Below are 23,376 nucleotides of genomic sequence, written 5' to 3' on the forward strand. Positions count from 1 at the left end.
TAGCCTTTACACATCGAGCATAATTAATTTTAAAAATCTTTCTTGCACTATTTATTAGAGGTTTTGCAGGGAACATGAACTGACTTGATCAGTCACAATTGCTGTTGGCATGGTGACAACCAAGATGTGGGATTGGTTGTATCACATTAACTAGAGCTCTTTCACAAACATCGAAAGCATTAGTTTGTTCTCTGCTTCATCATGTGTGGTGCTAGCATTTCTAAAAGCAGCTCAAAATGTTTTTTGCTTCTCATAAAACAGAAGATTTGTGGCAGAATATTCTGCATTTTCATATAATTTATTTATGTGGTGAACAAAATAAAAGCAACTCAGTTGTCCAAACAACAGTAGTCACATTCACCCCACACCTGCATGTAAAGTGTCATATGACACACTTCTCCTGTATCCCAACTCCAGTCTTATCAGTAGTTTGTGCAATGTTATTATTTTTCCTCATTCCAGCTTTGTTCAATATGGAGATGATATCAAACCGCAAAAAACTCCAAACTTGCGTAGGATCATACTTAACATGTCAGTTCCCTTTTAGATTACTGTGATCAAACAAATCAGTAATAAGCAAGGACATAGCTCTGATCACCCCTGTTAAACAAAGGAAGACTGTCAGCATCAATGAAGCATTCACCACAGAAAAGTTCTGCTGCTTTATGTTAACAGTTTTATGGTAAAAATCTGCTATTCGGTCAGTTACCGATCGGTTATGATCTGATGATGTACTCAATAATCAGCATATCTCACAGCTGAGTGAACATGGTATGAAACCTTAACCTTATTCATGTTTGTTTTTCTTAACGACGCAAGTAATAGTGGCTTTGTACTTCAGAAAAAACACGTAAAAGCATCTAAATAAAGCTCTACATCAGTGTATTACGATATGTTTTGTTTAATGCTGTGCTGTTTGTGGATTAACATTACTGTAACTGAAGATTTTAGCAGTGTTCAGCAGAAAGTAGAAATAGTAGCCTACATGATTTTTCACATAATATAACAGAAAACAGGATAAAATCACTAAATAACATGTAGTTAAACTGCCATTATTTGAGCCAAATGCTACAATTTATTCCAAGAGTTTTGACAGATTTCATCAGTAATTTCAAATATATTTTCGAAACACACAAACATTTTCGATGGTAAGTTGTCCAGGCTGGAAATAATTGCCTGGTGGCATTGCCAAGATGGCCACTGAGTAAACAGACTTTCCTATAAAGACTTTGAATTTCTGAAGTAAGTTGTATGATGGGAAGACGAGGTAACTATCAAATATTTGTAACTAATTTATATTTATTATCATATAATAGAATAAGGGAAATGCTCTCTACATGTTTAATGACGCAGGCTAGATTGCATCAGAGGTGCACAGAGAGCTCCTGCTAATGCTGTAGTAAATTTTGTTTACTGTAGTAAATTTTGTAAAGTTTGTTACTCTGACAAATTTTCTCTCGTAATGTTATCACACACCTTTTTTTTCCTAGCAGTTTAACACCTTAATAAAATTACTGGGTTTAATTTGGCCAGCCAATTGAAAAGGTTCTGGCTACACCCCTACTAATAAGCACTCAGCAACGTGGCTTCCATTCTGAATGTGTGTAAATGCTCACTCAGAAACTATCATCCCACACACAGGACAGCTTTGAGCTTCTTTGATATATCACTAATAGCACACAGAAAGCTCCAATTCCACCTGCTAATATATTTACAATGGGTGGTGCCACACACCATTTACACACAAAATGTATTGCTTTTAAATAACAAACAAAAATTTATATGTAGTGTTGAATATTGTAAAAATATATAAACCTTCAACACTACATATAGCACATCATGGCTGTAATGTAATATATCCCAATAAACACTGAACAGTGTCATGAACATGAACAAGCATTTGTTTAGACCTTGAGAGTTCACTGGGTTCGGCTGACACAGCACACAAAACTCTAGCTTGCTAGCTCACCTCTCTGAAGAACAACGCTCAACTCTTAATTTAGTAAGGTATCCATACGAAAATATTGAAAATTATGTTGAAATTTCACTTTTTTGTTGCTGTAAACTGTGGGCAAGCGCATTAGTTTGTGTATCGCAGTAAAAACATGACAGATTAGTCAGCTGCAACAGTCCTCTCACTACACACAAAATCACAAAGCTTTCACTGTTTGTTGTTTTGCCCAAGCCCAGCGCCAGAACTAAATCACGAGTGGAGTTTTTGGAAACAACGAAGAGGCTAGAGGAGGGGCTGTGGGGTGGGTGAGAGAGCATTGATGCTGCAGATAGAAAAAAAGACAAAAACAAAAAATGAAAATTTATGCTACAGCTATCCAAATGAGCCACACGTTCACCTGCCCAAACGAGCCTCACATTCACCTGCCCAAACGAGCCTCACATTCACCTGCCCAAACGAGCCTCACATTCACCTGCCCAAATGAACCACACATTCACCTGTCCAAATGAACCACACATTCACCTGTACAAACGAGCTACACATTCAAGAGAGAATCAACAGGAGAGCCACATTTACAGCAAATCACAAAACCTTGTTCATTCATGACAAAGCAAAGCATGCACAACCTCCAATTTTAATTGATGATCAACAGAGCCTTTAAAATTTTTGTTTTTGTTTTAGCAGCTTGCCAGGACTGAAACACACACACTTAAATAGATGGTTCTTCAAGGGTTTAGTAAAGAAAATGGTTCTATATAGATTGTGAAGACTCAAAGGACCCTTTGCATGATTAAAGAGTTCTTTGTAGTGTGCCAGTGTTCTTCAAATTAATGGAGAATGTGTTTAGTGTGGTTCTGTACTGAACCATTGTTACAAGCTTGATATTATAACAATAGAAGGATCCTTTTCCATAAGTCTCTATGTAGAGCCATCTATAGCACCTTCTCCATCAATCTGAAGAAACCTTTCACAATGCCCTTTAATACCCTTGAATCATGCAAAGGGTTCTATGAGTGTTCATGGTTCCATATGGAACCATTTTCTTTCTAAAGAACAATTGAATCATTGTTATTTTTAAGAATATACTACAAAGTAGTGGTTATATTGGGACATGACGATTGGGTGGTGGGATGTTGCTCTGCTAAATGACCCTCTAATGCCAGGCCTGGTTCCAACCTCCTCTAAGCAGTTTATTTTTGGTGTAAGTATTCTGAACTAAATCAAAATGTGATGGGGCACCACTCCAATACTTTAAAAGATGATCGGTCAGATGCCTGCTCATCCCATGTTCTATTCCCAAAGTGGACATGCAGGCATCCCAACTACTAAGAAGATTTTAAACCTCGAATGTACCAACAGTAAATTCAGAGACTTTGGATTTGTTCTTTTAATTCTGCCCCCAGAGGTAAAGGGCCATGTGCATGTCCATATTATTGGGCATAGGAGAAAATATTAGCTGGTGGAATTGGAGTTTACTGCGTTCCACCATGTTTTCTATAACCATATAAAATAAGTATGATGCTGACTTTTTTATTGGCTGCACTGCAATAGCTGAGCATTTATCACTGATTTGTACATCTAGAGTAACAATAAAAAGCAAGTGATGTGTGAAGAATGTTACTATTCAAAATGTCTATGAAGATTATTTTTGGACTACAAAATTAAAGTCTACAGATTTGTAGCTCTGTTAGATCATGTTCTTTGCATATCAAAATAAACACAACAGCAACAGCAAGACTCATTAATGGAGTCACGTAGCAGTTAAGTTACAAGACTCTATTGACGAAGGTGATGGGAGAGGGTTTGAAAAGCACAGGCTAAGCAAACATAATGCAATCAGAAGCTAGATGACTCATGCCATATGATGTATCTTACACGCCGCCTTATTACTGATACATCAGAGACTTTGTTGAAGACCCTTTTTGGCAATAAATAGTTAATTAGTTAATCCTGATGTATCCGTGATAAAGTGGCAGGAAAGATACATCATACGGCTTCTGATAGCATTATGTTTGCCTAGCCTGTGCTTTTCATACCCTCTCCCATCACCTTTGTCAATGGAGTCAGTTCCATTAATGCCCCTGAGCTGAAAGCTGATCTGATGTTTGCGCTGCCTTTCCCCTGCATTAAGGTGTATTGAAGCAGCCCGCCTGTCGTGCTCATGCCACCCATCACACACACTCAGCAGACTCGTCAGTGGTTGTGCTTTGGGGTGCGGATGGGGGTGGGGGGATGGATGGAGCAGCGCTGCACTTCCCTCTCAGATCCTCCTGCTGATGTGTTGATGATGATTTGTTATGTAAGCAGCATGAACGTCAGGTCTTCCTCTCACTTTCCTGCTTCAGAAAGAGAACACAGCATCTCCCATGGCCATTGTGCTCCCTGTCAACAGGAATTTCACCCTCATTCTGTCACTCGGCCCTTTTGCTTCTCCAACTGTTAATCAGTGCCCAGAAACATGTCAGCCTCGTGGGGAAAAAAAGAACGTATGAAATGCTGCGTATTCATCACATTGGGGAGACATGCAGGATAGAGCTGCTTGAGTGGGATGAATGAATTCATCATAGAATGAGAAACGGCGAAGGCACTGCACTTTAGCTACTCAGAAAATGCCCTGCTCAAAGAAAAACGCAAATCTATTCTATTGTAAACACATATTCTCCGCCCATACCAGACCCATGAACTCTTTCAGCTTTGAAGGCTTTTCAAAGCGGCTCTCGTCGACTATGTCTTTCTGTTTCGTCAGCTTGCTTCAGTCACCGGCTTTCATGTCTTTCATATACCATAATTAGAATTGTCGCGTCCACTCTGAGAGCTGTAGGTCTGGCAGGTTTAGCAGGTTTCCCTCTTGTAATGGGTGTGTCTCGTGGCATGAAAATAACACAGCCTTAATCACACGACTACATGACCACAAACAGCAAGGACCAGGGTGCTTTTACCAGCATTCCCAAGGTAGTTAAACCACTCTGCAGCTTTGCTCTCTTAAAAAGAAAGCTGCCAAATGGAGTTCTTGCTAATGATGTTATACCACTTTTGTTCACTATAAGAAAAGGAAAACTTTCATTTGAGTGGTTCCAAATTTACTTTTTCCTGTTTATCAAAGAACAGGGGTTCTAAAACCAGTGATAAGGGACAGTATAGACCAGTCCATGTTTTTGTTCTAACCCGGCAAACAACACATCTTTGCAAGGTATTCATGGTGCTTAAAGGCTTGGTTCAGGTGTGTGGGGCCAAAAAATGTAATTTAGAGGGATTGAGTTGTTTCAGTTGAATTTCTTACAGAGCCACCCATTGAAATGTTCTTAAAGTCAGTGGCTTTTAAACCAGTTCTCAGTGTCCCTAGGACTGGTTGGAGGGTCCTGAGGAAACATTAATAACAATGGCCATTAATGTTGGTCATTTGATTGTATTTTCATTGTATTAACCCATTAAATTCCAAGTGTCTGCATGTGGGACCACTTTTTCAATTCTTAACTATTCATAATTGCATAACTTATACAGTAATTTCATAGTAGCTACCGACCATATTAGTATATACAGTTTATTAAAAATAAAGGGTCCAAAAATTAGTTGTTCAGAATGATTCCATAGAATAACCACTTTTGGCTCCCTAAACAACCTTTCGATTGAGTGGCTTAAATTGAGCTTCCCACTGAGAATCACAATGGCTCTCAAACCAGTCCTCAGAGCCCCACTGCCAGTTTTTGTTTGTGCTATAGCTGAACTCCTAACACGTTTTACCAGATATTCAGGGTTTTTATTGCTTTTATTTAGGTGTACTGGAAGTTAGTATAGAGCAAATATGTGGACTGGCTGGAAGGCCCTGAAGACTGTTTTGATAACCATTTCTTTAGGGCATAGCCTCTTTGAAAATTGCCATTATTGGTTGTTTTCATATTGTATTTGCATTGTATTAACCTCTAAATATATTAACTTCTTTATACTCTAAGGATCTGCTTATGGGACTACACTTCAATTTTCCAACTGTCATAACTCACCAAGTAATTCAAAAATAAAAGGACCAAAAGGGGTTATTTGGAGCAACACCACAGAAAAAAATTAATTTGTATACCTACAGAACTTTTCAATAAAAGTACTTTTAATTGAGTTTTTAAAGAACCATTGAAAGGTTCTTTAGGGAACTAAAAGTGGCTCTTTTATAGCCTCTCTCCAAAGAACCCTTTTTGGCCCATTTATTTTTTAAGCGTATAGGTCATACAGGACTAAAAGACCTATATCCTAGATGGCAAGGGCAAACGTCCACCTCAGTATGCACTGACATGGGTCGTAATATGTTGTGACTTTGATAAATGTCCCTGCCACAGGGGTCAGTTGTAATTCTGAGAGGGTGAAGGCCCCTGAGCTCAGACCACTTGACTGATCGTGAATGCTCGCAACAGTAGCTGTAAGAGTGTTGTATGGTTTTGTCTCGTATGCACTGCTGTGTATCAGAACCAGCAGCGTTTGTCACAGTCGGAGCCGTGTTGTGACTCCAGTGTTTTTGAGTGTGAGCATTATGTTTTGGCCTTGAGTCAGACAGAGTCGTGTCATGCTTGGGAGAACAGCGCACACACACAATGACCTTATCCTGAATATGCTTCTGAGGGAGCTCCCCAGCAGGGGGGCTACGGACTGTTTGGGAACATAAACGTGAAATTAGCTTTGTGTTACAGACCAGGCTATTCTTGTTTATAGTCCAGCTTTAAACTTAGGATGAGAACGGAAGTAGGAAAGAGATGTTAAATGGAAACAATAGCTCAAAGATATGAGAGCGATAACATTCCTCAGTCTGGCTACAGCCAAATATTGTTGACCGATGTGTGACAGGTGGGACTGCAACCAGTGAGGGAGTTTTTTCTAGCTTCTATGGCTTAAAGAGCGACTGCATTCAGTGTCAGTGCATTTTATATTACTTAGGAGGTGAACAGAAATAGGAAATAGGTGTTAAATGGAATAGTTTGTATAATCTATCCTCACATTTAGGTTATGTATGGTGAGTTGTAATGATTTTTTTTCTGCACATATTGTTTAAATCTCGTTAGTTACGTAATCACACGGACCTCTGATTAATGTGAAAGAAATGAAATGGGGCGTTATAACAAATGGCTTCATGGCAGGGCTGCTCGTTTCAGGTCCTCGCTATAAATTGCGTTTCTGTCATGCTGAATATTGTTGCTCTTATAGAGGGGCAGGACTCCGCCGTGGTCAGTAATGACCCTGTCAGCTCTCTGATCTCGTTATTTATAATGATGGGAAGGCGGTTATAGGCTTTTTCGCCTCCCTCTGGTCGCTGAAAGGCTTGAAGAATCTGTTACTCAGCCTGGTGTTTTTAGCATTGTATAGGTAGGAGGAGCCGTTTTCCTGTGATTGTCTGGCGTTGTTTTATTTTTCCCTACCCGTATTCGGTAGAGCCCCGCCTCCCTTTCGGCGAACTGCTTTGACTAGCCAATCCTTGAGCAGGAGGTGAAACACTACTAGCCAATCACAGCGGGACTTGTCCGAATACAGGTGCGGAAAAAAACCAACGCCACTCGCTCGCTTGCCCAAAGTTGCATTATTGAGTGTCGGTACGTCGCGGAGGATTGTGCTTCCCGAGAGCCCAACGGCTGGACAAAGCTGCTCCACGTTCCCCCGAGCTCAGTCTTCATCTTTGCCGTTTCTTCACTCGGTTCGTTAGCTTCATTCAAGATGACAGAGGAAAAGAATGTTCGCCATATAAAGCTGGTATGTGTCTCTCTGTCTTTGCTCCGACGCCTCGCTGTGCCCTCACTAGTTAAGGGCTTCATCAACGGGAGACGTTAAACTCCTGCTTCGGCTAGCAAAGCTGTTTAACGCTTTCCTGCACGGGGCATCTTATGTTGGGGATATCTGTTGTAACCTGCTATGAAGTATGACATTACAGGGTGAATTTAAAAGCTTAAACTTTTTAATGTATCTGTCGTCGGTTGTTATTAACTAGTTTTGATACCACCGCTGTGTTAAAGTCGATATATTTTGACTGTTACCTCAGAGCCTCTAACAGTTAACTAGTTAGCTAAGTTAAACTGTTAAACGACGTAATTGGCTAAAACGAAGCTAAACCGCTTAGCATATCATTGTAATTCGGGAGGAAAACGCCCTCTTATAGGTTAAATCAGTATTTAAAAAAAATATTTCCAAATGTGTACAGCATCTGGCGGGGACTGAATGTTGTTTTATAATTTCTTACTGTCAGTTAGAAACGGTCTGTGTTGTCGTTTGTCATTCTGGCATCGCGAAAAAGCCGTGTGCATCACGTCTCAGCAGATCAGAGGAATCAGGTTTGGCGGAGAACATTGAATTTGTCAGAGTTTTCATACAGTAGCGATCTTACAGCGTTAGTCAGCCTTGTTTTTGAAAAAGAAAACCGCTTGACACAATTCAAAAGAGAATGTTGTCACCTCTCGATGTCCCAGACACTTCTAAAGCTGTGCTCAAGTTCAGCATCAGATTTGACCAGAAGTTTTCATTTTGCACTTCACCGGTTTGGACACGGCTCCACCAGTTTAACACAGATCTCAGCTGAACAGGAATTCACGGAGACAGCTGCATGAAGCAAAAATCTGATCTAACAGTGTTTTGTCACGCTTTGTCAGACTGATGGCTTTGGGAAAGTGACTTCAAGTCGCCCTTGTATTCGCAGTGTTTATCTACATGGTTAATCTGTAACCAGAAAAGGTTAGGAGTTCTCCACCTGAGTCACCCAGCGGCCCTCAGAAAGCATGCTTATTGAAAACTGTCTTTCATTTCTGCCCCCTTCTTTGGTTATACGTGAACAGACGTATGATGTAAAAATGGTGCAACGTTTACTTGTGCTGGATTTCTTGGTTTCTTTTGTCAGAGAGTGCCAGTCTCGTGTTTTGATGCTGCGATCACATTGACATTGTCTGTAAGTCACCTGTCACCGGAATCCCAGAGCAAGTTTTGATCTGAGAGACCCAGTTCTACATGCACCTACATGCAACTCTTGTTGCTTTAGTTCATAATTAAGAACACTTTGATTTATTGCGACATTACCTCCCTTTCTGTTGTGACACGGATCCTTTTAAAGTATTGTACTTAATACTTGGTGATTTAGTTGTTGGATTGGCACCTCTGGAGTACCCCATCGGCACTGCCGTGAAGGTCATAAAATGTCACTTAGCAGCTGTCATTTTCATGAGCAGGATTGCCCAAATTGATCTGATTTGGTTCTAGGTCAAATCCGTAAAACGTGTCCGCTAACATAAGTAACAGCTCTAATCCCTTGAATATTTATGGCTGAAAAACTGGAAAGCTATTTTACAGAAGCATGAACACAATGGCCAAGCGGTCCCGTTGTGTCCCTGCATATTTATTTTCAATTCAGCCATGTGCTCAGATCGCTGTCAGCTGCACAAAGGTGTTTTAGACTTACTGTTTCATTATGCTTTCCTAGCATCCAGCACAGCGAAGCAAATCAGAGAGAGGCATGAGCAACATTTGAGAGCTGGCTGTTTTTGTGCTCTTTTGGCTTATGTTAGTACATGATGAGCTCTCTCAGATGTCTGACACATAAGCAAAAGCCAGCTCTTTCCTCCAAATAATGAGTCGATTAGGTACAGCATGACAAAGCTGGATCACACTGGCCCATGTGCTTTTATGGCTCTGTCTGCCATTGTTGTTGTCACTGCCACATGAACAGAAGCATGGTAGACCATTGTGGCCAAAGGGCACCCAATCGGACACTATTGTTGTCATTTGTGCTATTATTGTTATTTACTCAGGAAAAAAACCCAGGCAGTAAGGCCAGAAAATGGATTCAGAGCGGCAGAGAGAAGAGGTTGTTGTTTTTAATTGATTCCTTTGTGTGGTAGCATGTATTTCAGAGTGGAACTCAGGCAGAACAAAGTGCCTCCTGACATAATGTGACCCAATATGCAGCATTCGCTCTGTTCTCAGAAAATTGTGGCAGTTATAGTCATAAAGATGAGGATTTCATGAACATTTCTGTCCTCAGGGGTAATTCTGTCTAAAATTACATGTTAAATGCAACATTGTTAGAAAATGATTCTTGCACTGGAGTATAAACAATAAAATCTATCATACAATAATGTGATGACAAAATGTTGTGATCATATTACTCTTCATCTTAGATTTTGAATCATGAAGACATCATGTTTAGTAGGCTAACACCTCATCACAAAAGAAATGTAGCTCAAACTGCTTTCCATCGTCACTCCCAAAAAGGTGTCAGAATTTTCTTTTATACTCTGCTTTGTCAGCTGTCCATGAGCAGTTCTATTATAACATGTCCCAAATTACTAGGCCAGCAGACCACACAATGAGTTACTCACAATCTGGAACATTTTTTGTTCGTCATAACTGACAGATAGCGATTTTGTGTATCGTGCCAGATAGATATCTTCTGTTTGAGAGAGATTTCCAGGAGAGTTAACCTGTATATGTGTTGACTGTATTTGTGTTTTGTCTAAACTGCAGATGTTATTTACCCTTAGAAGTATCCTTGTATGTTGCTTTAAGTCTACGCACAACTATCAGCCTCTGGCATCTAAAGTTTCTCAGTGTTGTTACGTGGGTTCATTTGAAACGGTATCTCTGGTTTGGTCTTCCAGTTACAGCCTCTCACTGTTTTGGGTGCAATCTTTAAGGAGGCTTAAATCTTGACTCTTCATGGTCACAGTGTCCTTAATAAAAATATAACACATTCCTTACCTTATCCAACTGTTACACGTGGTCATTCAAGGTCACATGTTCCAAATCGATAAAGCAGAAGACTGTATAACTGATTATTTCTAAAATCTTGATGATGCATGCTTTAGTGCTAGAGGCCAGGTCATTTAGCACAGTTAGCACAGTTGTTGATTGTAACACAAGATAATTTTTATAAATAAAGAGTGAAAGGATCATATAGCCATCTCTCTGAAAACGTTAGCCAGTCCCCGGCCTGTGTGTTGAGCAGTGGGGAAGTGTCATGCATTATGAATGAGTTTCCCCTCTACAAGCTGATAATTAATTTCAGGAACACAAACACAATAGAGCTCAGGAATAGGTCTTGCTGAGTCCGGCTCTTGTGTGCCGCCTGTTTTCTCACCCTGCTGCCATGGTGCTCTAGTGGTGCCATAAGAGTTCCAGTTTGTGCACTCTGCCGGGATAGAGACTCTCTGCAAGTACTTGACGTGTTTACCGTTTTAGCAGTAACATATGGAGCTTTTCAGGATTTCATTCACTATTCATGCCCATTCTGCCATGATGTCCCCAAGAGGAGCCACTTGGTGGATAGAGGCAGGCCTTGGATAATGAAGTTATGAAGTCACCCATCACTCTGACACTGCTGTACTTCCATACGACTGCACTCATGCTCAGGACTAGACTGAGTGCCATAATGTGTCCCAGGGATGCTTTCACGCTGTTTCCCATCCTGGGGCTATCCTCTAGTAGAGAGCACAGCGTTTGCACATTTCACATCGCTAAGTGTTTCCTGAAAAAATTAGGCCTAATTGGATTTTTGGTGTGTTGTTCTGTGACCCACCCTTTCCAGGACGAGCACTGACTTTCTTGCACCTATATAACCAATACTAGTCAAGTGCTGTAGGGGCAGGATCAGTTTGGTACTGACGATAGCATTGCTCCCTTGATATCTGCTGGTTTAATCCAGCCGGAACTGAGGTGTGATGGGGCACACAGGCAGTTGACTCTCACAGGCCCGCTGACCCTGGGCATAGGCCACATGCTCAGACTCAGCTGTGTCATCTGCAGCCTCTGCTGCCTTCAGCACACACTCCCGAAAGAGGAAATGATCTCTCAGCCACACTCACTGTTTAGTGACATTCAGCCTCGTATCCATGGAGACCCAAATGGCCAGCTCACCCTTTCCTTGGGTGATAGTGGGCATTCTGACAATCTTTGAACTCTCCCATGAAAGGCTTTAAAGGAATATTACAGTGTTTCTGCCCATTGCGTGCTATTATAAGTGCATGTGTGTGGTCATCAACTGCACAATACAGATACGCCAGATAGAGACTGGGCTGAAAAGTGCTGGAGTAGTCTTTAAAAAGAGCAGCCATTCACTCTTCCATCCCACTGTGCTTCGAAAAGGTGCCAACTCTGAAGAAATTAGCGCAAGTCATGAAACAGCGCTTTTGTACAACAGCACAAATGTTTCGGTCCATCCATCCAGCAGCTCTTGTTCAGCATATGCGTTGAAAGCTTAAAGCCCCGTTCATTTATCACCATCCCCTCCGCACCAAGGCTGGTGGCAGATCCGAGGCTGCTTTAGCTTGAGGCTGATGGAAGTAGGGGGTGAACGTATGAGTCTAATTGGCCGTGCTGCTGTGGAGGTGGAGGCAGGCGAGGGGTCAGGAGTTTCCAGCAGCAGCTGAGGGAGGCTCCCGCTGTGGCTGTTAAGAGCCAGCTGCCAGTGTGTGGTTGTTTTTGTGTGTGTGAATGTGTGTTACTTATGATCTCACCTGGCTCTGGGGTTCATCAGCACCGTCATCCACCCTGACCCCTGGGCCTCGTCCTCTGGGACTGATAAAAGGGCAGGCAGGGAGGAACATGGCTGAACATGATGCACTGGAACACACACAGTACTGTGCAAAAGTCAAAGACCACTTTTCATTTATTTAATTTACAGTCAGAATGGCTAGTAAGTAAAAGTTGTTCATTTTTCAACATCAGGAAAAAATAAAATGTATATTTAGAAAGTTACACAGAAGCCACAACCCCTAAACAAAATGTTTTCAGTTTTTTGTGTGTCAGTCCATTTTCTTTTTGGGAGAGTTGCTTTTAGATTTTTCAAAATAAATCTACAAGCTTTTTTACCACACCTCTAAAGTTTAGTCTTAGAAGGTTGTTGCATTTTCTTATGATCTAAGTAATGCCAACACATTCAGTGATGTTCAGTGCGTTGGTCTGAGAACACCAACAGCTTCTTTGATTTTCAGATTTTCTTCTTTCTAATCTATGTGCTTTTCTCAGTAAGGGCTTATTGACAGCTAAACATTCTTTCAGACCCAATAGCGCTGAGTTGTCTTCTTAAAGTGGAAGGATTGACATTATCTAAGCCACTTATTGCCCTGGGGGTGCTGGAACCTATCACAGCGCTCATCGGGTTGAAGGCAGGAAACACCCTGGCCAGTCCATCACAGGCCCTCATTTTCTATGTGTTTTTTAGAACTCCAGTTTTGGAAAATCCAGGTTTTTTTCACTTATTTTTCTTTAATCTTCCTCAAGCAAGTGGATAATCTTGTGTTCAATCCCATTAAAATATCTTCTAAATTAATAGCTTATACCAAATGGTTATCTTGACTGGAAATTAAGTAAATGAAAGCTGGTCTCTGTTTTTTGCACAGTACTGTATTCATACACACACTTGCATTCTTGCAATATGTGGGCTGTATTGCTCTCAGTGGTCTGAAAAATTCTAAGATGCATTAAACAGACAGCAGACATCAATTCATAGTGGGGCAGAACACATATAGTAAGCTTGCATGCTTCTATTCAAGAATACTGTATATATATATACACAGTAGATGTCTAAGCGAAGAATAGAATGTCTTTGATGATGGTAAAAGAAGCAGACGCTGCTTCTTCATTTCTCTATCCTAGAGAACAAGATAGGTTTCTGCAACATGACAAAACACTTGTCAAACTTTAATTAGCCATGACACCTAAATGCTTACCAGTCTCAGGCGTACACAATCAGCGGTGGCTACGTTGCCATATTTTTAGTGCAAACATGCTCTCCTCTTGACTCATTTATGATGATCGCAACAGGCACCAAACCAAACAGCACTGCATCTTTAAATAAATATGTGCACCTAACCTTGCCGCACCTTCGATATATTTATTTTTCAAACTCTCAGTGGAGGGATCTTGGAGCCTGTTAGATCCCCACTGTGCAAGCGCCAGGCTCTTTACAGAGGATGCAGCACAGGGGCATAAAGAGCAGGTACAGGAGGAGGATGGATGAAGGGCGAAGCTTTTTTGCCATAACGCGTCCCAACACATAGCTGACGCCCGCTGGCTGTGCCATTCTCCTCAGATGAGCGAGGAAAGCGCACTCCCACTCACTCCGGCAGCTCCAGCCTAGCTGGATTAGAGTGCTGTTGAAAAACCCACTGCACACACTGCATAATCCATGAATGCAAGCAAGCTATATGTGTTTATCTATAGCTTGTGGCGTGTGGTGTTAAAGCACTTTTTGATCTAACGCTTGCTACAAAACAAGCTCATCTGATTTAATCTTGATTAAGCATATGGGCACACAGAGAGAGAGAGTACTCTGATAGTTGCTCTCCATATTTAATTATTTCTCAAGCAGACTTGGACGCGTTAGGCGCTGTGAGACTAATCGTTTCTGTTTACTTATTTTTTTCTGTGGTTTATTTATGTAGGGAGACTTTAATGATATAAAAAGCGTGCTCACAAAAAAAGGTAGTGCTCACATTGTAACTTAGCAACACTGTTAACGCTGGGTTCTCTCTCGCATTCATTTGTATCAGCCAGCTAGTTAGAGTAGCTAGGTGTCTAGATTAAATTTCTTTCTCAACGTATAGCCTAACTATAGATAGTTCAAGAAACAGAAACATATTTCTCTGACAAACAGTTTTTTGTTCTTGCCGAAGGACTCATATTGGCATAGTGTGGTGGACTTGGAGTTATCCTGCATGGAGAGGAGAGATGTGATATGCTTGCTACACCAGCTTTACATGTAACTCTACCTAAAGATGTTCAGAAAAAAGTGAGCTGAGGATGGTAGTGAAAACAATCAAGATGGAAAAAACTGTCTTGCTAATAAGTGATAAAAATAAGCTTTACAATGTAGAGATACGGTGATATGATACGGCACCTCTTGATTTTCTGCCTCCAAAGTTAAAGCGAAGGCAAGCAGCCTTCTCCTCACTAACCTTAGAGTAGCTAGCCTGGTTAGTGATACAGCCATGCTACCTGTACCTTTTCAGCCACGTCCCTAAGAACATGTCCTTGGCAGGGGGCTCACGTTCAGGCACTTGTGTTTCAGAGCAGCAAATTATAACATAGTATACTAACTCACAAATACAAGCTGAACCAAATACAATAGAACACCCAAGTAGTGATTTCAGTGTTTTAATACTGGCTCCTCAAATGTTTAATGGAGTACTTGAGTACCTGTGCATATCTGTACCTTGTAACATGATTAAAAAGATTCTTTACACTGTATATGAGCGCTTGCTGAATGCCATAAATGTAAACGCAAAGTATGCATCAGCGGCTGAGAGAAAAATGGCTTATCTGAATACAGTCTTAGCAAAATTCTCAGAGAACCGTTAGCTGAAAATGAATGTGGAGTGGCAGCTAAAGCAGCTGGCCTTGGCTAGCATGATGCTAACCTTCTCACATCAGCTGTCCTGCAGTAGCCTTTTATCTTTAAGCACTGACATCTGAGCATGATCCTCTGCATGCATAACGCAAGACAAGTGAAAGTGAGCTCATCTCACACACACTCACGCCCATCACACATGCTTCACTCCCCAAGATCCATTACATGCAGTTTAACCTGCATTCTGGTGTCCCAGAATCCACTCTGTTACATGTGACCTCCAATGTTGAATGGAAATAGAATGAAATGGTGGGAGGGGTGTTGCAGTTTGTGTGAGTGAAACAGTTTAACACTTTCCTGGCAATCATGTCTAAAGAGCACCTAGCCCCTTAAAAAATGTCCATACGGTTTTATTCAGCAGACCGTATAGAGAAAAAAGCAGTTGGTTTTGAGAGTATGTTTTCAACCTACTTTAAGGAAAATCATCATGTTCTAGTTGATCCTATTATGTGTTTATTTTGTTGGAGCGCATATAATAATGTAAACCACATTTCAATTCAATCAGCACTGGGTCAAATTTTCCATTATTTGGGTTATTATAGTGTTTGTGATAACGTCTGTTGTTTTTATTTGACATGATGGGAGCTCTGTGGTAGGTTTATTTAGTTTGATTTGCTCTTTTTGTTCCGTGCCATTTACACGGTCTACAGTATTTATGTACATACACACAGCAAAGCTCCCACTTTCTGAAACTTTGTTTGCACTACAAACATTATTTGAACAACTTTTGGAGAGGAAAAAAAAGAACAAATGAGCAAATATCAAAGGCCTGCTCCCTTTAACACAAATGGAATGGCATAAATGGAACAACTAGATCTTGGCATTTCAATGTACAGATTCAGCAAAGCAATCAAAGGCTGCTGAGAACAACAATGCCTTTCTCCCCACCCTCACCCCTGAAGGAAATACCAAACATTACAGCTGCTTATAAATAGAAGCCTATGACTTTCTGTGGCCTAGTGCAGGATGAGGAATACATCTGAGGGGTCTTTGGAGCCCTGCCCACCTCTTTTTCTCAGTCTCTCTCAATGTCTCTCTGTCTCCCCAGTCTCCTCCTTTCACCTTCTGCCCTCTTTCTACGTGTCCTGTAACGCCTCACAAACAGCTGTTAATTTATTAATACAAGCCTTGATGGTGTTCACGACGGAGCTTCAGTGGGAAGACGTGTGCAGACACTGAACCTAGTGAGCTATGGGGTTACACGCTCATTCTGTATCCAACCTGTATGTGTTAAGACTGCACAATATGGACAAACTATTACTATTCTGATTATAGTACTACATAATGATGTGAATGAATAACCAATGGACTGTCAACTAGGGCTGCACCAATCGACTAATTTGATAGTCGAATAAACGATCGATTACTGAAACGATAATCTATTATTCGGTTTATGAATCACTACATTACCAAAAACTTTTATGTAGCTATTGGCTTTTACATTTAGCTTGAGGTTGTTTTATGCATTTTTTAACTACCAATAAAGACAAAGATGAATAACATTCAAGAATGTACCGCTTTAATGAGCTTTCCAACAATAATACAAAAGATAAAAAAAATAAAGCTCCAATGTATTTTTCCAACCAAGAATGTGCAAAGTAACAGCAAGAAAATGTAACAGAACTAAATTCATTTTCCTTTAATCAAGTAAATAAACATTCTGAATCTAAATGTTAATTTAAACCAGGCGGTCAGTGCTCTGGTTATTCTGCTGTCTGTTTAAACTCTGCTGCAAATAAATTTTACAATCACAGGGTTTTATTGAAACAGAGGAAAGTCAGTATCTCTCTGTGCTCCTCTGAGAGTGGATTGCTGCAGGGAATGTGCGCTCTGAAGGAGCGGATGGGAAAGTGGCGAATATTTGTGGCAAGCTTCTCTATGAACAGTTTAATGTGAACAGTTTTGTGTAAACGCTTCATTTCGACGATAACCCTTTGTCTAGCTACCCTGTGGGTTCACGGAGAACTATCTCCTTAAACTGTAAGCAATTGGAGCCAAACGTTTGCGAAAAATTTGAACTCCCTGGCTGCCTTGGCGTTAAAATGACGATGCAAACGTTATCCTCTGAAAAGTGAACAGGGTCGCTGTAAATAAAAGGTACTTCCTTCTCTGTTCCAGCTCCATTACGATTACAGACAACAGCATTTCGAAATGGAAAATGTTACAGCTCAGCTCAGAACATGAAGTAGGACGGAATTTGACACTAACATTAACTAACTCTCTAGTGCAACTATCGCCGCATCCCAAACCAGACACTTCTGTACTTTACACACTACACTGAGTGCACTTCTAATGGCATTTGCTCTATTTTTACACACTATTTAGTGTTCAAGTATGTGGTTTGGAATCTTACCAAGATGAACCTTCTTCACAGCGAGCCGTCATGTTTCCTCTTGAGATGCTCCAACATGGAGGATGTGCTCCAGTGCCAGCTAAGCTCGGCTTTACAAACAGCACAACTGACACCCTTTTCAGTGAACATGCATTAATGTGGAATTCACTGTGTGCAAGTGTTTTAGAGTGGTATAGAACAGGGTCTGTCAATCAGATTTTAGTACCAGAACTACAGTAATTAATGTTTTGTTGGATTGCATCCTTGATTTTCGGCTTGCTGGTTGACAATTAATTGCTGCATAATTGCTAATACATTACTTCATATTGTAATTGTGCTATGTCTTGTAGTATGTCACTGTTAAAACACACTGGGGCTGGCATGGTTATAGAGCGACCTGCATTTTTGTCCCCCATAATTTACTTACGCACAGAAACGCTCACTTAAGGCTTTAACTCTGATGGCTCAGAATGCTCCCAGCACACAGTAAAATATGCTGATTTGTTACAGCGCTCATTAACATAATGCAGTGTTCTGCGATATCAGTATTTCAAAGTCAAAATTGCTATAACTATCTACAGCCCTAGTGTGTGCACGTGTGTGTGGGCCAGTCCCGATTTTCCCCTCACACACTGTCATCTCCAATGTTGGTGGATATGCTGTGAGCTACAGAATAGCCCATTAGTGCAGAGATCCAACTTGGATACCTTTTTAAATATTGAATTAGGCTTTTCATGCTCATTTTCCCTCTCCAGAATAGCTATTTTAATATGGAAGGTTTAAGTTCAAGGTTGGTTTTTGAAGCATAATGAGAGACTGGAGGGAGATGCAGGGGGAAATGAGATATCTTAACATCTCTCATCAGTATGATGACTTTTATTAAACACACACTGCACTGTGCTAGACTTTCTTGGCTGTGATCCAGCGGTAAAAGATAGGATCTCTGCATCAGTTCAGTGGCACCTCGAACAAAGGCCTGTGTAAAAGGACTGCGAGACATTTGAGAGGTAGGGAGAGTAGGTGCTTTGATGATGAAGCTGTTTTTGGTTGTCATTGGAAGAAAGGCATTTACTGATGGATGCAAAGTAGAATTCCTTTAGCCACAACCATGCAAATAGAAAGAAAGGTAGAGTCCTGTTATAGGCTACTGTAACAGCACAGGCTAAATATGAGCTTTGACTCAGCTTATGTAGAGCAGCTTTGATGGTTGTGTCCTATTCATTGGGCATTAGATGAAGTCTAAAATGGAGCATACCAGTGTGTAACACAAAATGTGGCACTTTGTTTAAATACTTTGTTTGTACTGAGAGTACTAGCATTATTAGGGTGATTATATTGTTATTTGCAGTACAATAGACTGTATTTTTCTGGGACAATAGGCTTTAAAAATCCATTACAGCATCATAGTGGTGTAGCCCACAGGCCAATTCTTTGTTTTGCAAAAACAGAAGCTTCCAGCCAACAATAATGCTCAAACACAGCACACACTTAACTATAGCAGCACATTTGCTTAAAATGCTGTCTGTTTCTGATCAGGGCTTGCAGAAGGAGCAGCTATTACAATTTTTACCATTATCATTATTATCCAATATATGTTGTTAATTTGATTTTAAGCGCATTATGGTAAAAAAAACCCAAAAACATTCTAGCTCATTTACTGACTACAGAAAATCCACCACGCTGTCATTTTGAGCCTCAGACCTTTTCAAAAGGTCTGCACATAATTAGCATATTTATTAGAATCGTAGCGTAAAGGTGTGCCATTACTTGAGTCGTCACTTGTTCCCACTTTTTCTGTCAGCACATCATTTTTTTCTGTTAGCGTAGTGGAAATGAAACAAGATTGAAAATGAATTTGTGTCTGGAAGTTTGTTTACAGCGAGGCATAACAAAAGGATTTGCTGCAGCTTATGCATATGTTTACTCCTTCATTGATCAGCTAGTTACTACGTGTCACTGGGGACTAGTGCCGAAGCGCTCAAGTAGACCTCAGAAATGTTCAGCTCCAGTCAGTCTCGCTTTCCTGAGATGCAGAATGTAAAGGAAATCATTCACCTCTTAATTGGTGGTTGTGCGTTCCAAGAAAATGAAAGTGAGCTAATATCGAAAGCAGGAATGTGGAGTAGAAATCGGCGAAACTCGCCACATCATCTTCTCTGATTGAGAATCGACTACCCTGCTTGAGGAGAAACGACAAAATCAAAGTCTATTTATTTTCTCTAAGGCCTGGACCCGGTGCCAAAGCTCAATCAGAGTGGAGTTTGATACTTTTTCATTTTGCTACTCCTCTGAGACACCATCTGTTCCCCTCCATGACTCTGTTTCTTCAGTGCTTCTTGTGAAGCAAAGGACACAATGATAATGAGGGAGGCGGTATTGTGTCCACTTCAGATGGTTTTGTCTGTTCTCTGAAAGCCTGGAAAGAAGCGGATGTTGGCTGATGGTTTGCATCAGGGACACCCAGCCAATAAGGTTACTCTCAACAACTCAGCCTTTTTTCTTCGGCCTGCTCCTCCATATGCTGTGCTAAATATCTTATGAGCTTTTGCGCTGCATTTTATATCCTGGTTTTGTTCTCACCGGAGTAAATGCACATCAATAATGGAAGTGCTTCGGGGTGAGCAAGAGAGAGCGTGTCGGTGCTATGTTGTGCTCAGGCACGATAAGACTGCGCTGCGGCTAAGAGCATTAGGGAAATGACAGGACGTTTGAAGGTCTTAACTTCACTGTGTTGGGCAAAGGTGCGGTCGGCAGAGGCATCAGCAGTAAGTGTATGGAATGACGAACGGAATCTGTCTTTATTGCATTAACCTAAGAAACCGTGCTCTATGTGATGCCTGTGTATGAGGAGTTGTGGTGAGTGTTGGCAGAGACCTTTAGGATGCATTTAAGACATTTTGTTTCTTAATGCAGTAGGAAGTTTTTCATGTGTATTTTCAGACATGACACCGACCTTAAAAAGAGAATTGTTTATTTATTTATTATTTCTGTTATTCATAGCTCATGTAGTTGGAATATTTGAGCTAATATTGGGACAGCTGTTTAAAGGGATTTTTTGGTATTTATAGATTCTGTATTTTGCATCACCTTTGTGTTTCAGACCTGGTTCATTTTTTCATTCATAATTTTTGCCCACAAGTGTCTTTTTGCACTCTTACCACATATTTAAATGTACAGATCTCTGTGTTGATGTACTCCCATCTCTCTTGGTCCGGCATGGAAATTCTGTCTCTCCCGGGCTAAATGTGGTATCTTGTATCATGGCACCCATCACTTCACAGTACCATTGTTCACATATGACAGAGCAGCAGATGGGCTTTGACCTGGATCTTCCTGAGCTGGAGGTTACCCAGCCGTGTTTGTATAGGGCATATTCCAAAGAGTTCTGCCTTTGGCCAGGCCTAGTGCACTCCTGCCCTTCCAAACCCAGGCAGAGTGAAACACAACCACTGGGCTGCATTACTGTTTACATTCTATGAATAGAAATTGCATGTTTGATTAAGCCAGGTCAGCGTTAAAGAGAGGATGTGGAAAACCTGAAGGCCAGCCAGCGGCCACATTGGCTTCAAACCTTTTTTTTGTGTGTGTGTGTGTGACAGCAGTAAAATGGATGTCTGGCCTCTTTTATGGAAAATTGCTCTTTTTGTGTGACTCGTGATTTTTCACATTCAATATGGCCAAAATCCTCTCAGCTAGGTAAGGTTTGTGGTCCTTTAAATGTATTTTTGGCTAGTTGTCCTTTGTATGGGTTGTTGAGTTTGGATGTTGGATATAACTGTGCTGTTTAACAGTGCAGGGCTAATGAGGGTGACATCAGGAGTGTGGTTTCATTTGGCCTTCGTCATGTGTATGTGTGAGTGTCTATGTTTTCATTAGAATGTCCACTAAAATCAACCTTCTCCGCTTTCCTAATTAAAGGCTTGTCTTAGATATGAATATTCTTAAAAGCAGCACCACTGGTTTTGGAGGTTGACCACTACATTTTTAGTGTTGTCTAACAAAGTGTACAGACAGACCTGGAGTGACTCTTCCATTGTGCCTGTAGAATAATGCCAGTCACATTGTGGTTGGGGTTCAGCGAGGCTAACCACACACTCATATTGTCCCACACTACTGCTAACTGAGAACTGTCCAGACATGTACGCTTACCGCAGGCTCCTCAGAGAACGAGCAAATAAATAGCCTATTTAAACAATATTTCACTCTATTAGGGTTGTTTCACCCTGCAGGCCCAACTCTGACACAGCCATTTGCTTCAGAATGCTTATTTAATTAGTTGTAACTTGTTTCAGTTCCACATGAAGTAGCCAGTGGAATAATCCTGTAATTCGTAATTAACACCCGTAGCCTTTAGTTCTCATCAGATATTTGAGGAATGCTTGCTGCATACCAACTCCTCCAGTCATGGCCTGAACTCTCATGAACTCACAAATGTGTTTTGTTCACGTTAATCATTTGCAGAAATCTGTCTAGCACACATTAATTAGCCTGGTTCACGTCACAGTCATGTTGAGTGAGCATAGTAGAAAGCACACTTAATTGATCCAAACGTTCTGATGCTCAGTGTTGATGTTCTAAGATATTTCCAGCCTTTTTGTCCGGCAGCGTTTAGCATTGGTGATCTCATCAGGGATGTGTTTAGTGAGAGTGCTGGAATGAGCTACAGTCCCAGTGAGATTCCCCCTGTCTCAAACACACCTGCTTGCTTTGTTACCCCATCACTTTCTCCTGCGACCAGGCTATGCCTATGAACACAACCCACACTCAATGCATGTTAAGGTAATAGAGAAAAGCCTGCCACTTACCTCAGTAGGTTAGAGATGCTACAGGTGATTTGTTAGGCTGTGTACAACTTGATGATTATTGAGTGTTAAACTTTCAAAAGAAGGCAACGTGTTCTCAGACTTTTGCTGAGCTGCGTATATTAGGGCATATGCCTGGTACAGTCCAGTAATCATTTGTCATCAGTGTCATTAGTGTGTCGTCTGTGCTGTGTTCCCTCCCTGCTTGCTGAGCCGCCTGTCTGTCGGCCGCTCACCACAGTTTCAGAGGTGATAAGCTGTGAACGGGCCTGTCTGGCTCATGTCCAAATAACGTGGCTGGGATATCCCCAAAGCCCTCATTGCCTGCTCTAAATCAATGGCTCCTCCTGCATGAGCGACGGGCTGCAGCACAGCTCCACCTGCTCTGTCTCTGATCCAGGGACTGGGCTGTGGCTGCCTAGCTGGTCCGTCTCCACTGGAGGCTGCAGGAAGCTGGTGGCCAGCTCCAGGCTGACAGGAGATGAATGGCTCTATTAGAGCGTCTGGGCTGTCGGGCACAGCCTGACCCACCCAGCACCGCAGCCATGCACACCTAATCGGCACTTCACACCCCCTACAAACCCTAAAGACACATGTACATGTTTTTGAGTGCCTCTACTCAATGTGTCCTGTCCTGGCTAGAATGGCCATCATTTGGTATGCAGGTCAGTGCTAGATCAGTGCAGGTCAGTGCTAGATTTCATGGAAATTATTGACTGTTTACACCTTGCATCAACATGTGTGTTTTCAGTTGCCAGATCATATTCTGAGTTATTTTGTCTGAAAAACACTGTTTATATGTATGTGTGTGTTTCTATATATTGCTGTTGTCGGAAGAAAACCTTGCATCTCCAGAATGGTCACTTTACAGGAGAAGGAAAAAACCTACTTTACTTTTAATGTAAATCAATGGAAACAGACTTTTTGG

At 41.2% G+C, this 23,376-nt stretch overlaps 1 protein-coding gene across 5 annotated transcripts in view; it reads left to right on the top strand.

Moving 5' to 3' along the window:
• mid2 (midline 2) overlaps positions 1-23,376 on the top strand; it is a 154,852-nt gene that overhangs the window by 68,975 nt on the left and 62,501 nt on the right. For 3 of the 5 annotated variants that reach the window (XM_017689950.2, XM_017689960.2, XM_017689953.2), the window contains exon 1: positions 7,516-7,678. The exons of the other annotated variants lie outside the window; for them this stretch is intronic. The gene's annotated coding sequence lies outside the window, so the exon portion shown is untranslated. Of the gene's footprint in view, positions 1-7,515; positions 7,679-23,376 lie in introns of those variants that run through there. 5 annotated transcript variants of the gene reach the window in all.

This window comes from Pygocentrus nattereri, chromosome 8 (genome assembly GCF_015220715.1).
Source record: "Pygocentrus nattereri isolate fPygNat1 chromosome 8, fPygNat1.pri, whole genome shotgun sequence".
Taxonomy (NCBI): Eukaryota; Metazoa; Chordata; class Actinopteri; order Characiformes; family Serrasalmidae; genus Pygocentrus; species Pygocentrus nattereri.